Below are 20,035 nucleotides of genomic sequence, written 5' to 3'. Positions count from 1 at the left end.
TCAATGTCACTTCAACAGCCATACATTGAGCACCTATTATGTGCCAACTACGGTTGTAGGCACTGGGGATACAAATAGAGCAAAAACATACCAGATGCCTGCCTTCAGCAACTTGTATTATGAAGAGGAGAAAAAAAGCAACCATGGTGAGTAATGTGGTAAGCTATCCAGATTTCCCTGTAACAGGGAAGAGTCAAATCTGAGTATATGTTGGATCTGTTTCTTTTACCTTAACCTTTGCTTCCCTTTGCTTTTGTTCACTAAAAGGATACTGTCTATACATAATGGCCTGCCTGGGAGAGCCCTGACCCTCTGCCTGAATGTTAAACCAAAGTGCCTTTGTTCAGGGAAACATCCTGACCCTGTCCACCTGTAGATGGCTGCAAGAAAGAAGAAATTAACACATCCCCTCCCCGAGGCTGGCCATTCCAGGGGATAGTTGCAAATCTGCCTTTTAACTTTACTTCCTCATCTCCTCCCCTTCTCTGTTTTATACAAGAAACTGTCATCCAAACTCTGATAAGATGGTTTTTTGGAGACACTAGGGTGCCATCTTCTCAGTCTGCTGGCTTTCTGGATAAAGTTGTATTCCTTGCCTCAACACCTCATCTCCCAATTCATTGGCATGTCATGTGGTGAGCAGGGTGAGCTTAGACTCGGTAACACCCCCTTCAGGGCCAAGACACTCATTCCGCGCCAGTTTCTGGCTTGCACCTCCAACCTTCTCTGGGAATTGCTCTTGGCTGCAGGGAACTGCCTAGTCCGAGGTACTATTTCCCCAACTGGAGGCAGTCCACATCCACAGACCAGTCTATATGGAGGTACAGAAGCCCAAGCCTGCAACCCAGTTAAGGAGAACTCGGAAGGGCCATCCCAGCTCTGGAGCTGCCTGTGGCCCCTAGTGCAACTGCTTCTCTCATTCCCTTACAGGTGTTGTTTCTGAGATCACACCTGCATTAACCTCTTGCACTCAAATTACCCTCTCAGAGTGTATTTCCTGGGGAACCTGACCCAAGATGCTAACCAAATTACTATGCAAAACGTAAGCATGAGAATACAATATGGGATGCGATAGGACCAGGTAAGGACCAAGTAAGGACCAGGTAGACGCAGTCTTGATATTTCGGGTAAAGCCTCAGCACAGTCTGGTGACGAGAAACCATGTGCCCAAAAACAAAACAAAAAATCATTTTGCTCCAGTTATAATCTATTCTAATCTTATGTCCCTTCCCAGCCCCTGCATCGTTTTCAAATTAGAGATATTTGACTAAAGTCAGTGGGCTGTCTTTTCACTTTTAAGCTTTTTGCTTGGTTGGAAAGAGAAAACGAGAGGCAAAAACTCAGATTCAACCTTCAGGAACATTCAAAAAAAAAGCAAGTATTCCTTGCCCACCCTCCCCCAACCCCTCCGCCTCCTCTTACTATTTTTAAATGGGAGGACAAAGCAGACTAGCCTTGGCAAGTGGTTATCGATAATGGGTCTGCAAAAGTACCACCCACCTATCCCCACTCCGTTTATGTTGCATCTAAAAAAAGCCAATTAGGAGGAAGAGTGCTGAATTCTGGCAGCTCCATCTCCATAATGACCGCCCCTGGGGCACTGGAGAGAAATTGGAGAGTCACTTGTATGGGAAGACATCCCTCTCGTTACGTAAGGTTATTATGCCTCGTGACAGTTACAGGCAGAAGAAAACAATGGTGCTAATCACTGTGTGGTAGATCTTGTCCCCTGTGTCATAGCACCGCTGGGTTCGTTGCCTCTAGACAGCATGTTCGCATTGGTGGGAAGGAAATCCTAGATGTGCAGTCACTTTTGGATTCCCAGTTCCCTAGCGATGCTCTCCTCCACATTAATATGGTGATAGGTTTGGATACTGGCAACTACCTTTTTGATATACGCCTGTGGAAAAAGGACAGCAGCATTTCAATTCAGTATATTTGGAAGAGTTAAGGCATCCCGATAGGCGAAATCAGTATCTACCACCTTCAGGCTGGTAATGGCCCAGGGTTTTCTTATAAAATGAGCACGGTAACTTGGGAATAAGAGCTTGCCTGAAAGCCAGGCCAGGGTTTTGTGGGTGACAGATTCAAGTTTCCCAGGCAGGCCACTTGAGGGCTCTTGGAGTTCATTTCCTTTTCTGTCACATGAGCAAAGTGTCCCTGAGTGTTCTTAATCACGAGGACAATCTGAGACTAAGAGGAGATCATTCTGGAAATAACTCTCCTGTAGGCACACTGTGTGTCACTTGGGTGTTCCAGAATTAGACCCTCTGGAGGGGATGTGACTTTTTGCCATCATCTCAAGGAGCCGTCCAGCTTGGTTCTGTATCTTCCATCAGGGTGGCTTAAAACTGGCTCTGGTTGTTGTTCATTTTGTCAAGATAGGAAAATAATGCAATGGGAAGATCTGAAAATCATCTAAACATGACTACAAATCTCCTTATTTGGTGTTTTTACAGGATTTTAGAATCACAGAAGGAACGTTGCTATTATTATTATTATTATTAAACAGTATTATTGTGGGATAAGGGACGTGAAGAAAATCTCACCGTTGCACATCATAACAGCCATGTGGAAACAGAGATTTCTGTCTCACAGTGTTGTAATGTGGACGAAAGGAGAATATATGTAACGTGCTCCCAGCAGTGCCTGACACGTAGGGCCTGCTTCTTCAGGTTGTTACTACTGAGAAGCAGATGAACAGGGAGCAGGCTCACCCCCAACATCTGTGGACCCCAGGCAAGACCACAAAGGGAGGCTCGCTTGCCTCTGAATGTCTGAAGTTTTGAACAAGCCAACAAACTGTTGAATAAAATAGGTTCTCTTCTTCTACCTTAGCAAATAGACTTTCATAATGACCTGGAAGGCCCAGTTCAACATTCAGAATTCTCAGACTCCTTGGTGTTCTGGGCAGAACATCGTCGTGTGGGGTCTTCTCCCTCCTCTTCCACTTCTGGTTCTGTGAGGATACCTTAGCCCACACATCTGGGCTCCATCCATATTCCCTGTAGATGGTCACCCTTTGGGGCCCTCTTGGTTCTCAAAGTGCACACACCAGGGGTGCAGCCGTGCCTTAGAGGGATGGACCCAAGAAAGAAGCCTGTGCAGGCCCTGGAGGCAGGCTTGGGATTACTTAGGAAGGGAAGCCTGGGACGAGGTTACCTGGCACAGGATTCAGGTGGACATGGCTTCTTGGGAAGAGGTACACCCAGAGGTGGGGGGGTCCTCTAGAGCAGTGGTCCCCAACATTTTGGCACCATGGACCAGTTTTGTGGAAGACAATGTTTCAGGCGGTAATGCGAGCGATGGGGAGTGATGGGGAGCAGCAGATCAAGCTTCACTGGGTCACCCGCTGCTCACCTCCTGCTGTGTGGCCCAGTTCCTAACAGGCCATGGACCCACCCATACCAGTCCACGGCCCAGGGCTTGGAGCCCCCTGCTCTACAGCACAGGGCATAGAACGGGGGTCCTTCTTGACTAGGTCTAAGGGCTGTGCTGGCTGGTGTTTTAGAGCAATGTCATAAGAGCTGGGCTGCCTGAGATCACGTCCTGGCTTCCTCACTTTGTGGAGTATCATATTGGGTAATTGACATTTCTGTGACAAAGTTTCCCCATCTATGAAACAGGTAAGAGTATTTACCTCACAGGGTTGTTATAAGGACTAAATGAGTTAATATATGTAAAGGCACTTAAAAATGCCTGACAACAAAGAATTGTAAGTTCTCAGCTCCGTTTCTTAATGATTGTTTGACCTGGTATGATCACAGTAGTCAATGCCCCATTTCAGTTTTTGCTTGGCAAAAGGAAGAGGGAAAAGAAATACTGGTTTCATTCAATAGTTTGCAAATATGCCTTCTAATGTGCCAAAAGTTGGCAAATTTAGTTTTTCGTGTTGTTTTTTCTTTTTTTGCGAAGTTTGGAAAAAGGCTTGCACTGCCCAAAAGCTATTCTTGTGTATTTAAATAAGAAACTCCTCATAGTGAGGACTCAGAGCACTGCATGCAAGATTGCAGGAGGTAGACAGTGGAATATTTTCTCAAAATCTTTATGTACACAAAAAATTCCCATCTGTTCGGGGCACATTAAAGTTTTGTCCAGTTTGAAGGCAGAGGAGGTGTTAAAATGATTTTTTAAATTGTGGTAAAAAACACATAACATAAAATTTACCATTTTATCTATTTTTAACTGTACAATAGTAAGTACATTCACTGTGTTGGGCAACCAATCTCCAGAACTTTTTCATCTTGTGAAACAGAAGCTCTATCTCCACTAAGTAAGAATTCCCCAATCTTCCCTCCTCCCAACCCTGGAAACGACCATTCTACTTTTTGTCTCTATGGATTTGACTATTCTAGGTACTTCATATAACTGGAATCATACAGTATTTTTCTTTTTGTGACCAGCTTATTTCATGTAGCACAATGTCCTAAGGTTCATCCAGGTTGTAGCATATCACATACCATGATTTTCAAGTCTCTTTCCAGCTTGGGGTTGGTACCCTGAAACCTCCAGATGACTGAGAAGTGGAGGAGATGGAACTGGTGCACTCCACAGCCGAACCCAGTGTCCGAGATGGATTGTAAGGGTTTGCTTTCTTCCAGGGATAAACCTCCTCACCACAGTACCTGTGTGCTTGGCACCTGAATAATGCTTGCATTAGAGGGTGAATAGTTTTCAAATGGTTTCTCAGATTTACCTGGACAGGCTGGCAAGGAAAATACAGACCCACAGATATTAATTTGATGGAAATCCAAAAGAAAAGCAGTTCCACTGACATTTTAATTATTCTTGGTCTCCTCCTAGGATAGAGAAGGCTTTCGTCAAATCCAGAAAACTTCAATTGAGCACTGAGTTCAGAGCAGTGCCTGAAATAATTTTAAACCTTCAAATCATAACAGAGTTTAATTCCTTTGTACATTCAGTTGAAATGTTTCGGTCATTACCTCTCAAAATCTTCCTTGACTCCTGTCTCTGCAGAGATCTGTCCTCTAACGCCTTGCCTTAGTAAACTTCTCACTAGTTTGTGGTTTTCCTAGCTGGGCTGTAAGGGCAGGAATCACACATTATCCTTCTTTTTTCCTCCTCCATAGTGCTCTTCTCAGGTGATAAACACATTTCTTGTTGAATAACTGACTGACTGAATGGATAAATCATTAATACAAATTGTGAACTGCCTTAACATTATAGTAATAATAATGCTATCCTGCTAATAGGATAGACATGCTCCTTTTTGCTGATTTGGAATTTTCTTTAAGGTAGCTTACTCATGAATTTGCTAATGAATGTTAGAATCCTGGAAAGATGACTTAACAGGGATATATTGAAAATGTGGAAAATGTCATTATTCAAGAAGAAGGAAATAGGAACATAAATTTCATTATTTTTGTGATCATCTATTTATTAATTCATACACTTTTTCACAGTAATATCTCAACCAATGTTTACTGAGCACCATTATTACAAGCCATCATGCCCTAGCATACCATACAGGGTTGCAAAGATGGATGGGACATTAACTTTTCAAATCTACAATTTGAGTATTGTAGGAGATCAGACATGATAAAAATTGATATGATACAATGTAAAAATACAGATGGCATAAGAAAGATAGGAATATCTGCTATGAAGTACAAGGGGAAGAAAAGATGACTTTCAACAGCAAGCATAGAGGTAGAGAGACCAGAAAAGGCTTCACGAAAGCCATGCATTAAAAGGGCCTCTGGGCTATCTAAAACGTGGCCAAGCAGGCGTTGGGGCAGGCTCCAGCCGGGGGAACAGAGAACAAAAGTTAGAAGATGAGAGTGAGCAGATCAGGGAACAGAAGCAGAGAACGAATCTGCTGAACTCTATGCAGGGTTTGTGAAGGGAGAGAATTCAAACAAGGCACGAATACCAGAGGGTGGAGATTATGAAGGGCCAGTTTAGAGGCTGCTACTCCACCTATTACATCTCAGCTAGGCATTGTAATATGCCCTTCATTATTTAACCCGAGAACAAGTATGCCTGGTAGCAGACACATGCTCAATTGAAGTAAACTAGGCTCAGACAAGTTAAGTAACTTAACTAAGATCACATGGCTATACATAAATAATCATATGATGAACCAAAATACATTAAAATGCCATTATAAAAAATAGCTTTTTATAGAAATACACATATGAGGAAGTCTAGGCCCTCATCATTCTATTTTGTTTGTTTCATAATAATAAAGGTGTTGCATGTCACTGGATATTTGCCATGGGATATGCGGCACACACGACCTTATGTCATCCATCCAACAACATGTGAAGTGGGGCTATGCATGTGCTCATTTGACAGACTAGGAAATCAGGATGGGAAACGTGAGGTAACTGGGCCAAAAGTACATGGTTAGTAAATGAGGCAATCAGGTCCAATTGACTCCAAAGCTTAAAAACTATGAATAGGTCAAGTTTATCTAACCAATAAATACTTTCTGAGCTTTTTTTTTTTAAATTGGGGTATATTTGTTTTACAATATTGTGTTAGTTTTTACTGTACAGTGAACTGTACAGTGGAGTTCCCTGTGCTATACAGCAGGTTCTTATTTGTTATCTATTTCATACGTATTAGTGTATACATGTCAATCCCAATCTCTCAATTCATCCCACCCACCCAATGCGATTTGAGCTTTAACTGTGGTTTACACACTGTGCTAGATTCTTGGGACAGGCGCTTGTCAGGTGCTTGTGCAGACGTGCACACAAGTGGTTACAGTATGATTACATTGAGGCAGGGTTTCCTTCTCCCATCAGCTCCTTATTTTCTCCCCTTTTCATCTCTCATGGGCAGGGGGGTTTGAGTGAAGAGACAAGGGCTTCATTAGCAATAATAACTGCATTAAAAGGACTTTTTGTTGCAGGCAATAAGAACCCAACGTCAATTGCCTTAAGTAACAAAGGAAATTTACTGTCTCAAAAAAATCAAAAGATGAAGGGGGTACCTAGCTTCAGGCACGGTTGACGCCAGTCTCTCCATCGCTTGCTGTGTTTTCCTTTTTTTGAACTTTATTCTCAATTAGGTCCTTCCTATAGGGTGGCAGGACAGCCACAGGCCACTCTGAGTTTATATCCAACCTGGGTTTATATCCAACCAGCTTAGTTTATATCCAACAGTGTAGAGAGCACTGCTGCTTTTCGGTTCACACACAGACACACGTGTCACACTCACTGACCTGGAGGGGGTCAAGGTGGTCAGGGGAATGCAATATTCTCACTGCTCCTAATGAGAAGCCTGTGCACCGCAACGAAGCCCCGGCTTGCAGCAACTAGAGAAAGCCTGCACACAGCAACGAAGACCCGATGCAGCCAAAACTAACTAACTAACTAAGTAACTAACTAAATAAATAAAATGTTAAAAAAATATTCTCATTGCTGCTGCTTAGGGCACAAACAAGCTCAAAAACAAGCCCACCCAAACCAAATGGGCTGAGAGAGGAGGAGTAGGATTGGTACCCTGAAGAAAAACCTATGTCTTATTGAAGGATGAAGGTGGAGTGGATGCCGTTGTATAAGGAGAACCACACATGTTCGCTGCGCCAGCATCTCAAAGCCGTGCTAACGGAACTGAGCAGGACCCTGTGGGCACCCCCGAACCCCGCACAAGAGCATTTCTGTGTCCCCTGTTTCTTGTCTGTAGGAAAAAGGCTTTCATCCTCCTAGACCTTCCCTGAGTTCCAAAAGGCACATTCAAACAGTTGCTAGTGAGGGGAGTGAGGGAATGCAGAAAGAAGCAACAGTGCAGGATGCGGCACGGTCCTGGTTTCTCCTCCGGGAATGTGCCTAACAATCTGATTCATGTCTCTGAGTCCTTGTGCAGGAACTAACCCCCCACCCAGGTGGAGGATGGTGACTTCAGGCTGAGCGCAAGCCGCGGACCCCAGACTTGTTGGAACCAGAAGGCTGATGACTGAGATTCCTGGAGCACCACCCTCACCTCACCACCGACCAATCACAGGGAAGTTACACAGCCTGCAGCCCTCTCCCTAAATTTTGCCTATAAAAACTCTTCTCGGAAAAACATCGGGGCGTCTAGACTTTTTGACCCTGAGCGGCCCATTCTCCTTGCAATAAACCTTTCTCTGCTCCAAACTCCAATGTTTTCATTTGTCTGGCTCCCCCACTGTGCGTTGGGCACATGGACTTGGGTTCAACAACACTAAGAGGGCAGAAGTATTACAAACAGCAACCACCTCCCCTCCCCCTCCCCCACACCAAAAAAAAGGTACAAATGCAGTGTATTTTCCACTTGGAGAATCCAGACAGCCTTGGCAATTTTTTATGCCTATTATTCAACACACATGTACTGTGGGCCTGAAACCGGGCAGGACCATCCTAGAGGGTGCCGCATTGCGAGTAGGCACAGGAATCTCACGCAGGACCCAGAGCAGTCAGCATCCTCCTCCTCCCTTTTGGTTTCCAGGATAAAGTCAGGGCCCTGGAGGAGAGGCCAGCGGGGACATCAAGGTAGAGGAGAATGGGGGGGACAGGGGAGGAAGAGAGAACAGAGACAAGAAGAAGGCACATTCAGATGCTCACCCACAACTCACTGACTCAGTCGGTCCAGAAGTAAACCGATGAGAAAAGTTGGGAAATCTTTGGCAGGAGGCTCTGGACTCCATGTAGGTGTGTGGTCAGCTAGCAGTGGGATCGTTCTTTCTTTAGAACTGATGATCCTGAATCCCTTCCCAGGTGCTGCAGAAAGAATGAGAAGGGATACCACGTGAAAAGCACTAAGAGAGGATTCAGAGGAGAGGTGATGATGAGCTTAACTCATTTTGAAGGATGAATTAAGAGTACAGTGGTATGGGGGCATTCAGGGCAGAAAATCTTTTTTTTATTTTTAATTTTTTAATTTTTTTAATTTTTGGCCACCACGCAGCATGTGGGATCTTTGTTCCCCAACCAGGGATTGAACCCACACCCCCAGCATTGAAAGCGTAGAGCCTTAACCACTGGACTGCCTGAGAAGTCCCAGGGCAGCAAATCTTTTTTATTTATTATTCATTTACTTATTTATTTTATTGGCTGTGTTGGGTCTTCATTGCTGCACACGGGCTTTCTCTAGTTGCAGCGAACGGGGGCTACTCTTTGTTGTGGTGCACAGGCTCCTCATTGCCGTGGCTTCTCTTGTTGAGCATGGGCTCTAGGTGTGTGGGCTTCAGTAATTGTGGCACATGGGCTCAGTAGTTGTGGCTCACAGGCTTAGTTGCTCAGCAGCATGTGGGATCTTCCTGGGGCAGGAATTGAACCTGTGTCGCCTACATTGGCAGGCGGATTCTTAACCACTGCGCCACCTAGGAAGTCCAGAAAATCTTAATAGCAGGAGCAGTAACTGCAATTTAGTGATACAGCTTTAAAAGTTTCTCTACAACAAATAGCCCTATGCAGGAAAAACCTCATCACCCAGTAACAGGCAATCTTTACAGGTTAAGGGCAGGGACGAGCTGAGCCGTGGCTGCACTATTTTATATTTCTCCCCTTAACAGTAAGTCACAAGTATTTATTACTCCGTTTCACTTCAAACACTGCACCACCACCCCCATCCTACCTCCACAACTCCCCCACAACTCCCCCTCCAAGAGTTATAGCATGGAGTGAAGGAGAGAACCTCAGCTTTAGAATCAGCCCAAGCTGGTTTTGTTTGCTGGCTTTGTATGCTGGCTTCGCCGTGTATATTAGTTTGTAATTTTGAGCAGGTCTCATTTTCCTTACGTGAAAATTGGGACTAATACAACTCACAGGATTGCTGCTGTCATGAAATGAGATGGTGCCAATTCATATATGTGCGTGTCCATGCCTCCCACATTCCTGAAACAAACAAAAACAACCTAGGATGAAGGATGGGCTATCCTCTGCACATGGGAGGGGCACACAGACAGGCCTCCACTCAAAGCACTCCCGGTATGCAAGACTGAACTTGGCCTCAAGACCAATTAGCCAGCCATTGGTTATCTTTTAAACATTTACTTGCTTCTCTAACGGGTAAATTAGAATAGAAAGCCCAACTCTGTGGAAGTATTTGTATGTAGACACTGAGGTCAAATATAGATGTATTGATGAAAATAATCACTAAACAATTTATAACAGGAATAGAAAAGAGTTTTGTTTGAGTCTCAGATAATTCTGAGGAGCTGCTCCAGAGAAGCATGGTTTTCAGCACAGCTTTGTATCTCATCAGAATAAAGAACATCGAACAAGTCAGGGATACATTCCTTAAAGGTTTCAAAAAAACCAACTCAGCTTGTACACAGTGAGTCAGTATCCTTGGTACCTGGGAAGGGAGTCTTATCAACAAAGTAATACCAGCATTGGCGTCCCCAAAGGGAGGCATTTAATGTTTATTTTTAACATGGACATTTTTTACTTCTGGTCAATGTGCCCTTTTCTTTAATAATTAAAGCCGATGTGCAATGTGTGTTTGGGAGGCCATAAGTGGGCTGATTTAGTTAGCATAAAATTCAAGTTAACTTATGTATAAGCCAGAATGACTTCCCCGTACCTCAGCATGTGAACATTTCTTTCATCAGATGGACACCTGAGGCGGAAGTAGTGCTAAAGTTTAATTAGAAATGAAGATGAGACTTCTCTGAAATGATCAGTTGTCCTTGGGTTCCTAATCTTAGTGTGAAAAATACAATTCTATTTACAGACATTGAATCAGCTTGCCTGCCGCCAACACCCCCCCCGAATCCATTCCATCCTACACATCACTGCCTATTGATCTTCCTCCATGCTTCACCCTCTTCCCCACCTGCCGAAAGATCCTCAGTTCCGACGGGATACACATCTGAGCTCCCACCATAGCTAATGTTATAACATGGCACCTTACCAGTTTCCCAATTTAGCCCGCACAATCCCTCCTGCCAAAAACCCTCCTCCCTCTTCTTCATTTATCTGTCATCAAACACTTCCTCGCTCAGCGGCTGTCCAGCCCCTGAATGGTGTTTCCAGCAGGCGGCACCCTAAAACTCCTTTGCTACTAAAATCATTTAGTGATGATGGTCTTTTCCTCTGTGTTTGCACTCAGTCTCCCCGACTAAATAATAAATTTCTAAGAGTGCAGAAATTCTGTCTATTCTAGATATGCATTTGCATCTTCAGTGACTTGTATATTGTGTGTATAAAAATATTTTGTGACAATAAAAATTAGATTCATATGCAACCTTTTAAGAATCTCATCTATTGCATAAAGGTTCACGTGCACCGACATTTACCGACATTTAACTCACAGGAAGACGGGAGAAAGGCAAGGATAGAACGTAATTGTGAGGCGCATTTGGATCTAAGGATTTGATCAGTGTATCCAAGGTTTGTTGAAAATCTGCTGTTACCATATGTTTGTCAGTATTCTTCTGACGTTCTGTAACAATGTGGCGACCTCTCAGCAACACTGTAAAGGGTACTGCCTACTTGGTTTTGCCCACAGTGAGTAATAGAACCTTGTCTAAAACAGATCCCACTTTCACAGAGATATATAACTATATACTATATAACTATAACTATATATACACATATATAAGGACTACATATATATATTTAAGGACTGGATGAAAACACCTTGAGATGAGAATTCTATGCAGTTTTCTTTACAGCTAATTTGGGCATAAATAGATGCAACTGTAGATACTAGACTGGACAAGGAGGCTCTGAAATCAAATTCTGGTTCCTCTATTCTGAGGAAATGGTGAGACTCGGTGTGGTCCAGGGAGCCACATTTGGCTGGATTTGTTCTCTTTGTTGCCTTGTTTTTCCAGGTTCTCTCAATATTACTCTGTGGTTTTGTGCCATTCCAATATTTTGTTGGAGCTGTAGTTTCTTTCTTTCAAGATGTAACTAGTATATTCTTAATCCTGGATGTGCAGGGGATCTGACCAGGCCACTGAACCTGTGATTGGTCACCAGGATTGGTCTAATTTAGCTGATAGGCAGGTATCCCATCGTCCTTGGCCACTGTATGCACCTCTTTCCTGAAACTGTGACACTATTCAGGATGACTGTGGTTTAGAAAATGGCTGTTTAGTTATAGTTTCTTTCTTCCTTTCTTTCTTTCTTCCTTTCTTTCTTTCTTTCTTTCTTTCTTTCTTTCTTTCTTTCTTTCTTGTTTTGTTTTGTTTTTGGCCACACCATGCAGCATTCGAAACTTCCCAACCAGGGATGGAAACCGCACCTGCCCTCCCCTGACAGTGGAAGTGAGGAGTCCCAAGTGGACCATCAGGGAAGTCCCAGTTATAGGTTCTTAAGCTTGGCTCCCTAAATTCTCTATATTCGTTTCAAATATGATCTACCTCTGCAAAGGCTTTACTTCCCGCCACTGTGGTTGGTAAGTTATCTGCTGCTGCATTGTGGGTTAGCCCAGAAAAGGATTCTCTCTGTAACCTGAGCCCTTATTATTTCATACCTTAGATCTTAATAATCTTCAAGACTAATCCTCAAGATAATTTTCATTATCTTCCTCATCATCATGATAGAGGTGGGAGAGAATATTTTTCTCTCTTTGGCAAGCAGAGATGCTTCATGTATAGCACACCTACCAAAAAATACTTCCCATTTTGGTGCATTCTGATCCCTGTGGCTCCCCTCTCCCACCTTTCTAGGTCAGATCTTCTGTAATCCCCACAAATTTAGCATAGCATTAAACACAATCTCCTGACAGCCATAGGTCAGAGCTCTAACTGCCTTATGTGGGCTCCAAAAGCACCATCTCATAGTACAGAACTAACATGGGAGACAGAATAATACAAAATAAAGGCAACTAAGTACTAAATTATATGGAAAAGACTCTGCTGTAGGGGCAGGAAAACAAGAGAGAGCCACAAGAGCTGAAGTAATAGGAAAATTTTTCAGAAAGAGTGGTCTTAGGGACTTACTCCAAAGATACACTGGCAAAACTATGAAAAAAATATATGTGTCCTATAAAAGATGCACTATTTGCACTGCTAAAGACTAGACAGAGACAACATCAGTAGGGGTCTGGTTGAATAGCCTGTGCATCAACTATGGAATGGAACACCAAGCAACTGCTAAGAAAGAAGGAAAACTATTTCTATGTTCAGCTTTGAAATGACTTTCAGTGGATATTGTTCACTGAAAACTGCAAGATTCAGAGGAGTGTGTGTAACATACTAACTTTTATCTAAGAAAGGGGGAATAATGCAAATACATACATATTTGCTTATATTTAAAATAAAAAGCAATAGAAGGACAAACTAGCAAGCAAAAAAAATGCTAAACTTTAGGGTGATGGAGGAGACAGCAATGGAAACTAGATTTCTCTTAAAGTACCTGTATTAGTGATTGATTGCTACATAACAGATTATCCCCCAAATGCAGTAGCTTAAAACAGCAATAAATTTTTATTATCTCACATGAGTTCGAAGAGTCAGGAATCCAGGAGCGACTTAGCTGGGTGTCTCTGGCTCAGGGTATCTCATGAGCTGGCCTGAGTTTCAGTCCTCTGAAGGCTTGCCTAGGTGAGAGAATCCACCTGCACAATGGTTTCCTCATGTGGTTGCTGGCAGGAGGCCTCTGTTTCTCACCACATGGACCTCCTCTCTCCACAGGGCTCCTTGAGCATCCTCATGATATAGCAGCTGGCTTCCTTCAGCACAAATTATCCAAAAAGAGCAGAGGAATGATACAAACAGATGGAGGGACATACCATGTTCTTGGATTGGAAGAATCAACATTGTGAAAATGACTGTACTACCCAAAGCAATTTACAGGTTCAACACAATCCCTATCAAATTACCAATGGCATTTTTCACAAAACTAGAACAAGAAATTTTATGATTTGTATGGAAACACAAAAGACCCTGTATAGCGAAAGCAAACTTGAGAAGGAAAGACAGAGCTGGTGGAATCAGGCTCCCTGACTTCAAACTATATTACAAGGCTACAGTGATCAAGACAGTATGGTATTGGCACAAACAGAAATATAGATCAATGGAACAGAATAGAGCGCCCAGAGATAAACCCAAGTACATATGGTCAACTTATCTTTGACAAAGGAGGCAAGAATATACAAAAAAGACAGCCTCTTCAATAAGTGGTGCTGGGAAAATTGGACAGCAACATGTAAAAGAATGAAATTAGAACACTTCCTAACACCACACACAAAAATAAACTCAAAATGGATTAAAGACCTAAATGTAAGGCCAGACACCGTAAAGCTCTTAGAGGAAAACATAGGCAGAACACTCTACGACATACATCAAAGCAAGATCCTTTTTGACCCACCTCCTAGAATAATGGAACTAAAATCCAGAATAAACAAATGGGACCTCATGAAACTTAAAAGCTTTTGCACAGCAAAAGAAACCATAAACAAGACAAGAAGACAACCCTCAGAATGGGAGCAAATATTTGCCAACGAAGCAACTGACAAAGGATTAATCTCCAAAATATACAAACAGCTCATGCAGCTTCATACCAAATAAGCAAACAACCCAATCCAAAAATGGGTGGAAGACCTAAATAGACATTTCTCCAAAGAAGACATGCAGATGGCTAACAAACACATGAAAAGATGCTCAACATCACTAATCATCAGAGAAATGCAAGTCAAAGCCACAATGAGGTATCACCTCACACCGGTCAGAATGGCCATCATCAAAAAATCTAGAAACAGGACTTTCTAGGTGGTGCAGTGATTAAGAATCCACCTGGCAATGCAGGGAACACAGGTTCGAGGCCTGCTTCAGGAAGATCCCATGTGCCACGGAGCAACTAAGCCCGTGTTCCTCAATTATTGAGCCTGTGCTCTAGAGCCTGTGAGCCACAACTATTGAGCCCGTGTGCCACAAGTACTGGAGCCCTCAAGCCTAGAGCCCATGCTCTGCAACAAGAGAAGCCACCACGAGAAGCACAAGCATCACAATGAAGAGTAGCCCCCGCTCACCGCAACTAGAGAAAGCCTGTTTGCAGCAACAAAGAACCAAGGCAGCCAATTAATTAATTATAAAAATTAACATTAAAAAAACTTTTTAAAAAATCTGGAAACAATAAATGCTGGAGAGGGTGCAGAGAAAGGGAACCCTTCTGCACTGTTGGTGGGAATGTAAGTTGGTACAGCCACTGTGGAAAACTGTATGGAGGGTCCTTAAAAAACTAAAAATAGAACTATCATATGACCCAGCAATCCCACTACTGGGCATATACCCAGAGAAAATCAAATCCAAAAACAAACATGTACCACAATGTTCACTGCAGCACTATTTACAATAGCCAGGACATGGAAGCAACCTAAATGCCCATCAACAGATGAATGGATAAAGAAGATGTGGCACATATACACCGTGGAGTATTACTCAGCCATAAAAAAGAAATGAAATTGAGTTATTTGTAGTGAGGTAGATAGACCTAGAGTCTGTCATATAGAGTGAAGTAAGCCAGAAAGAGAAAAACAAACACTGTATGCTAACTCACATATATGCAATCTAAAAAAATGGTACTGATGAACCCAGTGACAGGGCAAGAATAATGATGCAGATGTAGAGAACAGACTTGAGGACATGGCGGGGGAGGTGGTGGAGGAGAAGCCGGGACGAAGTGAGAGAGTAGCATTGACATATATACACTACCAAATATAAAATAGATAGCTAGTGGGAAGCTGCTACATAACACAGGGAGATCAACTCAATGATGGGTGATGACTTAGAGGTCTGGGATAGGGAGGGTGGAAGGGAGTTGCAGGAGGGAGGCGATATGGGGATATATGTATTAATACAGCTGATTCACTTTGTTGTACAGCAAAAACTGGCACAACAGTGTAAAGCAATTATATTCCAATAAAGAGCTTAAAAAAAATAAAGGAGCAGAGGAAACTACAATACCTTTTGTGACCTAGTCTTAAAAGTCACATACGGCTATTTGCATCTTATTTCATTTGTCAGAAGCAAGCTACTGAGTCCAACCTACACTCAAAGAGAGGGGAATTAGACTCCACCTTTGCAAGTGTGTGTTAAAGAGTTTGTGTACATATTTAAAATCACCACAGTATCTAATTTTATACATTTGAGTTTGGCATCATATTAACGTCTTTTGTAATTATAAAAGTAAATTGAATAAAATTTAAAAAGGAAAATACAATCCCTAAATATGGAGAGCAAAATAAAAGAACCTAAACATATATCAAGTTGATGATTCAAACACAGAGACAGGAATTAATTCAATTATTTTAAAACAGAACAATTTGACCACACAATCCTAGAAGAATATAGCGAAAAGATGAAAAGGATTATAAAGAAAATTTTAGCTGTTTTTAGTAATTGCAATATTAGTATTATTATTCTGAAACTATCAAGTATATATATATATTTCAGAGTATATATTATCTATATATACTTCACTAGTATATATACTGTTAGTGTCATTCTGAAACTATTGTTTGTGTGTGTATACTAGGATATAGCAAGTAATTATGTTAATATATTTAATATGTATCTTTTCAGGATTTTATTTTTTTTATTATTATTTTTTGGCTGTGCTGCACAGCTTGTGGGAACTTGGTCCCCCAACCAGGGATCAAACCTGGGCCCCGAGTAGTGAACGCCCAGAATCCTAACCACTGGACCACCAGGGAATTCCCTGTTAATATATTTAGAATCCAAACCTTTCAGCAGAAGAGGAGAGATAAAAATATAAAATTGAAATGAGTTCAGTAGAAAATCCTGTAATCTTAAATTTGATTTGAAAAATCAATGAGTTATGATACATGTTTAAAAAAAAAATATCTTTGCTCTGTTTACTGAAAAGGTATAAAAGCCATGAGTAATCCCAAAATAATGAACATCTCTACACCCAGACTGTGTTCTCCAGATAGAATTTCCAACTAAGAGGAATCATGCCTCCTTGGATAAATGCTGATTTCAAGGCTGAGACAGGAAATATCAAAGGGGGCCTTGGAACACTGTTGAACTGGAAGGCAAAGCTGTGGTAGACCACAGGGGCTGTGTGGGAAAAATCCGGGAGCCCACTTCAATAATCTCCCACTGGCCAAAGACGGGATAATGTGAATATAAGAGCAATAATAATTATAGTTATAGTAATTATAGTAATAATAACTACAATGCCACATCAAGTGTATTAAAACCCATGAGCTCAAAATGATACTAAAAAAAAGTAAATAAATAAAACTAAGTTATCACCTTTGGAAGATGCTGAGGAACCAGAACTAGTTACTGTGAAAACTGGTAAAGAAGAAAACTGAAGGGAAAGAAACAAGTACTTACTGTGCTTTGCCTGTTTAGATGGCAGCTCAGGAATTTCAGCTAAAAATTTCAGCAAAAGAAATGCTACAGCTAGAATATCACCCCTTTGCAATCCGTGATGAAAAATGGATCCAATCTGGGGCTATAGATTAAAGTCCACAGGGTGGGCAGTTGGGAAGAGAAGATGGATGTAAATTACAGGACAGCTGGACCAAGCTGGAGTCCAGGAAGATGGACAGAGATCCAGGACAGTTCTTGTCTCGGACGTTGCTGGCATGGTGTCCTGCAGAAGCCAAGGCCTTTGTCGTGGGGCCAACACACACACTAGCCCAAGCGGTGGAGAAGCTGAAAGAGTGCTGGGTGGGCTGGTGGAGCAGGTTCAAGCTTGGCTGCTGTCTCCTGGTGATGAGGGGCGCCTGTAGCCAAGCCACATGTGTGCGCTGCAACACGGCTGCTGCTGTGAACGTCCACGCTGCACCTCTCCCAATTATCTCCCTGTGGCCCCTCCTAACCAGAAACACACAGAAAAAGGGAATTCTTGGAAATCTAGTCCCACCGGGCCATGCTGACACATTACAAACCACCACAATCACCAGTGGCTGCTAAAACCAGTAGGTGAGAAGCAGGTGGGAGCTTCACCATGTCACGGGTGCAGCGGGCACACCCTGAATCCACTGACAAAAGTTAACATCATAAAAACAGAAGCACCGCAGGTCCCATGCCTCCTGTTGTGATGCAACAGGAAGTACTCAACCGGACCACAAAATATTCTTACCGAAAAATCAAACTCCAAACTGACCTAGCCTCAGGATCCAACTGTCACCGGCTAAGCCCATTCACAATTCCCGAGAAGTAAAAGTAGAATCTGGGTAATAACATAAAGTCTAACCTTTCCCTTTTCTTTGCGCTTAGTCTAGCTCCACTTGCTCACAGGGTGCTGTGCACCTGGCTCACACCGGGCACCTCAAACCAGAGCTCCTCATGGGAAATGGCCGCATCCACACCTCAGCTGGGGGGGCCGCGAGCAGCGACTCTGCGCGTGGCACTCCACTCAAGATGGTGGCAGTGGGCTGTGCGCAGAGACGCTGCACCCAGCACTGCGATGTGGAGCCAGAACCCGCAGCTGCCACCACGCCCCCAAGAACTCCGCCCCACCCCGTCGACCTTATAAAGCAGCCCCGCCCAACTCCTACTGGGGCAGCGTGTGCCCTAGAGCAGGAGCGCCAACCTCTTCATTCTCTGATCGAAGAATCAAGCTTTTCTTTGCTTCTGAGCCAAACTCAGTCTCACTTGAACGACTCCAGGCAAGAGGACTCTTGCTGGGACCCAACTCAGGATGGTCAGGAACGCAATGACCTGTTTACAGAAAATACAGAGGAAGGAGGAAGATATTAAACAGCAGCACAGGGAGGCAGTCCACCAAGTCCAAAATGTGGCAGATTCTGCAGAACTCTCTTTTTTTTAAATTAATTAATTAGTTTATTGGCTGCATTTGGTCTTCATTGCTGCGTGCAGGCTTTCTCTAGTTGTGGAGAGCAGGGCTACTCTTCGTTGAGGTACACCGGCTTCTCATTGTGGTGGCTTCTCTTGTTGCGGAGCATAGGCTCTAGGCACCTGGGCTTCAGTAGTTGTGGCTCGTGGGCTTAGCTGCTCCGTGATATGTGGGATCTTCCTGGACCAGGGATAGAACCCGTGTGCCTGCACTGGCAGGCAGATTCTTAACCACCTGAAGAACTCTTATACTCACTTTTTCAACAAATAAATTATAAGGCAAACAATAAGCATATAGATGAGTCATAGATAAAAGAGACTAGAGTGATATATCAGCCAAAAACAATGAGTGAAACTTGCTTGAATCTTGATTGAAACAAACCAAGTTTAAATATACAAATGTACAGTCCTACCCTTTTTATTGTGCTTTGCTCAATGGCACTTTACAGATATAGCCTTTTTTAGAAATGGAGGGTTTGTGGCAACCCTGAGTCGAGCAAGTTTATTGGCACCATTTTTCCAGCAGCATTTGCTCGCTGCCTGTTTCATTTTGGTAATTCTCATGATATTTCAAAACTTTTCATTATTATTACATTTGTTATGGTGGTCTGTGATGAGTGATCTTTGATAATAATTGTTTTGGGGTGCCACAAACCATGCCCATGTAACACAGAAAACAAGTTTTTATTTTATTTTATTTATTTTTTTGGCTGTGTTAGGTCTTCATTGCTGCACGCGGGCTTTCTCTAGTTGTGGAGAGCGGGGGCCACTCTTCACAGTGCATGGGCTTCTCAGTGCGGTGGCTTCTCTTGTTGCGGAGAATGGGCTCTAGGCACACGGGCTTCAGTAGTTGTTGTGAGCCAGCTCAGTAGTTGTGGCCCAGGGGCTTAGTTGCTCCACAGCATGTGGGATCTTCCAGGACTGGGGATCGAACCCGTGTCCCCTGAATTGGCAGGGGAATTCTTAACCACTGCACCACCAGGGAGGTTCCTAACACAGAAAACTTAATTGATAAATGTCATGTGTATTCTGACTGCTCCACCCATTGGCCTCCTTCTCAGGCCTCCCTATTCCCTGAGACAACAATATTGAAATAAGCCAATTAATGGCCTCAAAGTGTTCAAGTGAAAGGAAGAGTTGCATGTCTCTCACTTTAAATCAGAAGCTGGAAGTGGTTAAGTTTAGTGAGGAAGTCATGCCAACAGACATCAACATCGAGGCAAGGCCCTCCACCAGCTAAAAGATTGCATACAGCTCGCTGAAGCTTCAAATGATGGTTAACATTTTTTTAGCAATAAAGAATTTTAAAATTAAGGC

At 42.9% G+C, this 20,035-nt stretch overlaps 1 long non-coding RNA gene across 2 annotated transcripts; it reads right to left on the bottom strand.

Annotated features, from left to right (window-relative positions):
• Window positions 1–4,992: 4,992 nt before the first annotated feature.
• Window positions 4,993–18,269, bottom strand: LOC130859861 (uncharacterized). 2 transcript variants are annotated; one of them, XR_009055338.1, is made up of 5 exons: window positions 18,117–18,269; window positions 17,249–17,734; window positions 13,385–13,617; window positions 9,029–9,827; window positions 4,993–8,711 (listed from the first exon to the last, which is right to left on the bottom strand). It is a non-coding gene; the product is annotated as an uncharacterized LOC130859861 (long non-coding RNA). The 2 variants fall into 2 exon arrangements; XR_009055337.1 differs by having other exon boundaries at window positions 4,993–9,827.
• Between the last annotated feature and the right edge of the window lie 1,766 nt (window positions 18,270–20,035).

This window comes from Hippopotamus amphibius, chromosome 9 (assembly GCF_030028045.1).
Source record: "Hippopotamus amphibius kiboko isolate mHipAmp2 chromosome 9, mHipAmp2.hap2, whole genome shotgun sequence".
Classification (NCBI taxonomy): Eukaryota; Metazoa; Chordata; class Mammalia; order Artiodactyla; family Hippopotamidae; genus Hippopotamus; species Hippopotamus amphibius.
The sequence above is the reverse complement of the archived record's forward strand: the minus strand, read 5'-3'. Positions and strand labels throughout refer to the sequence as shown.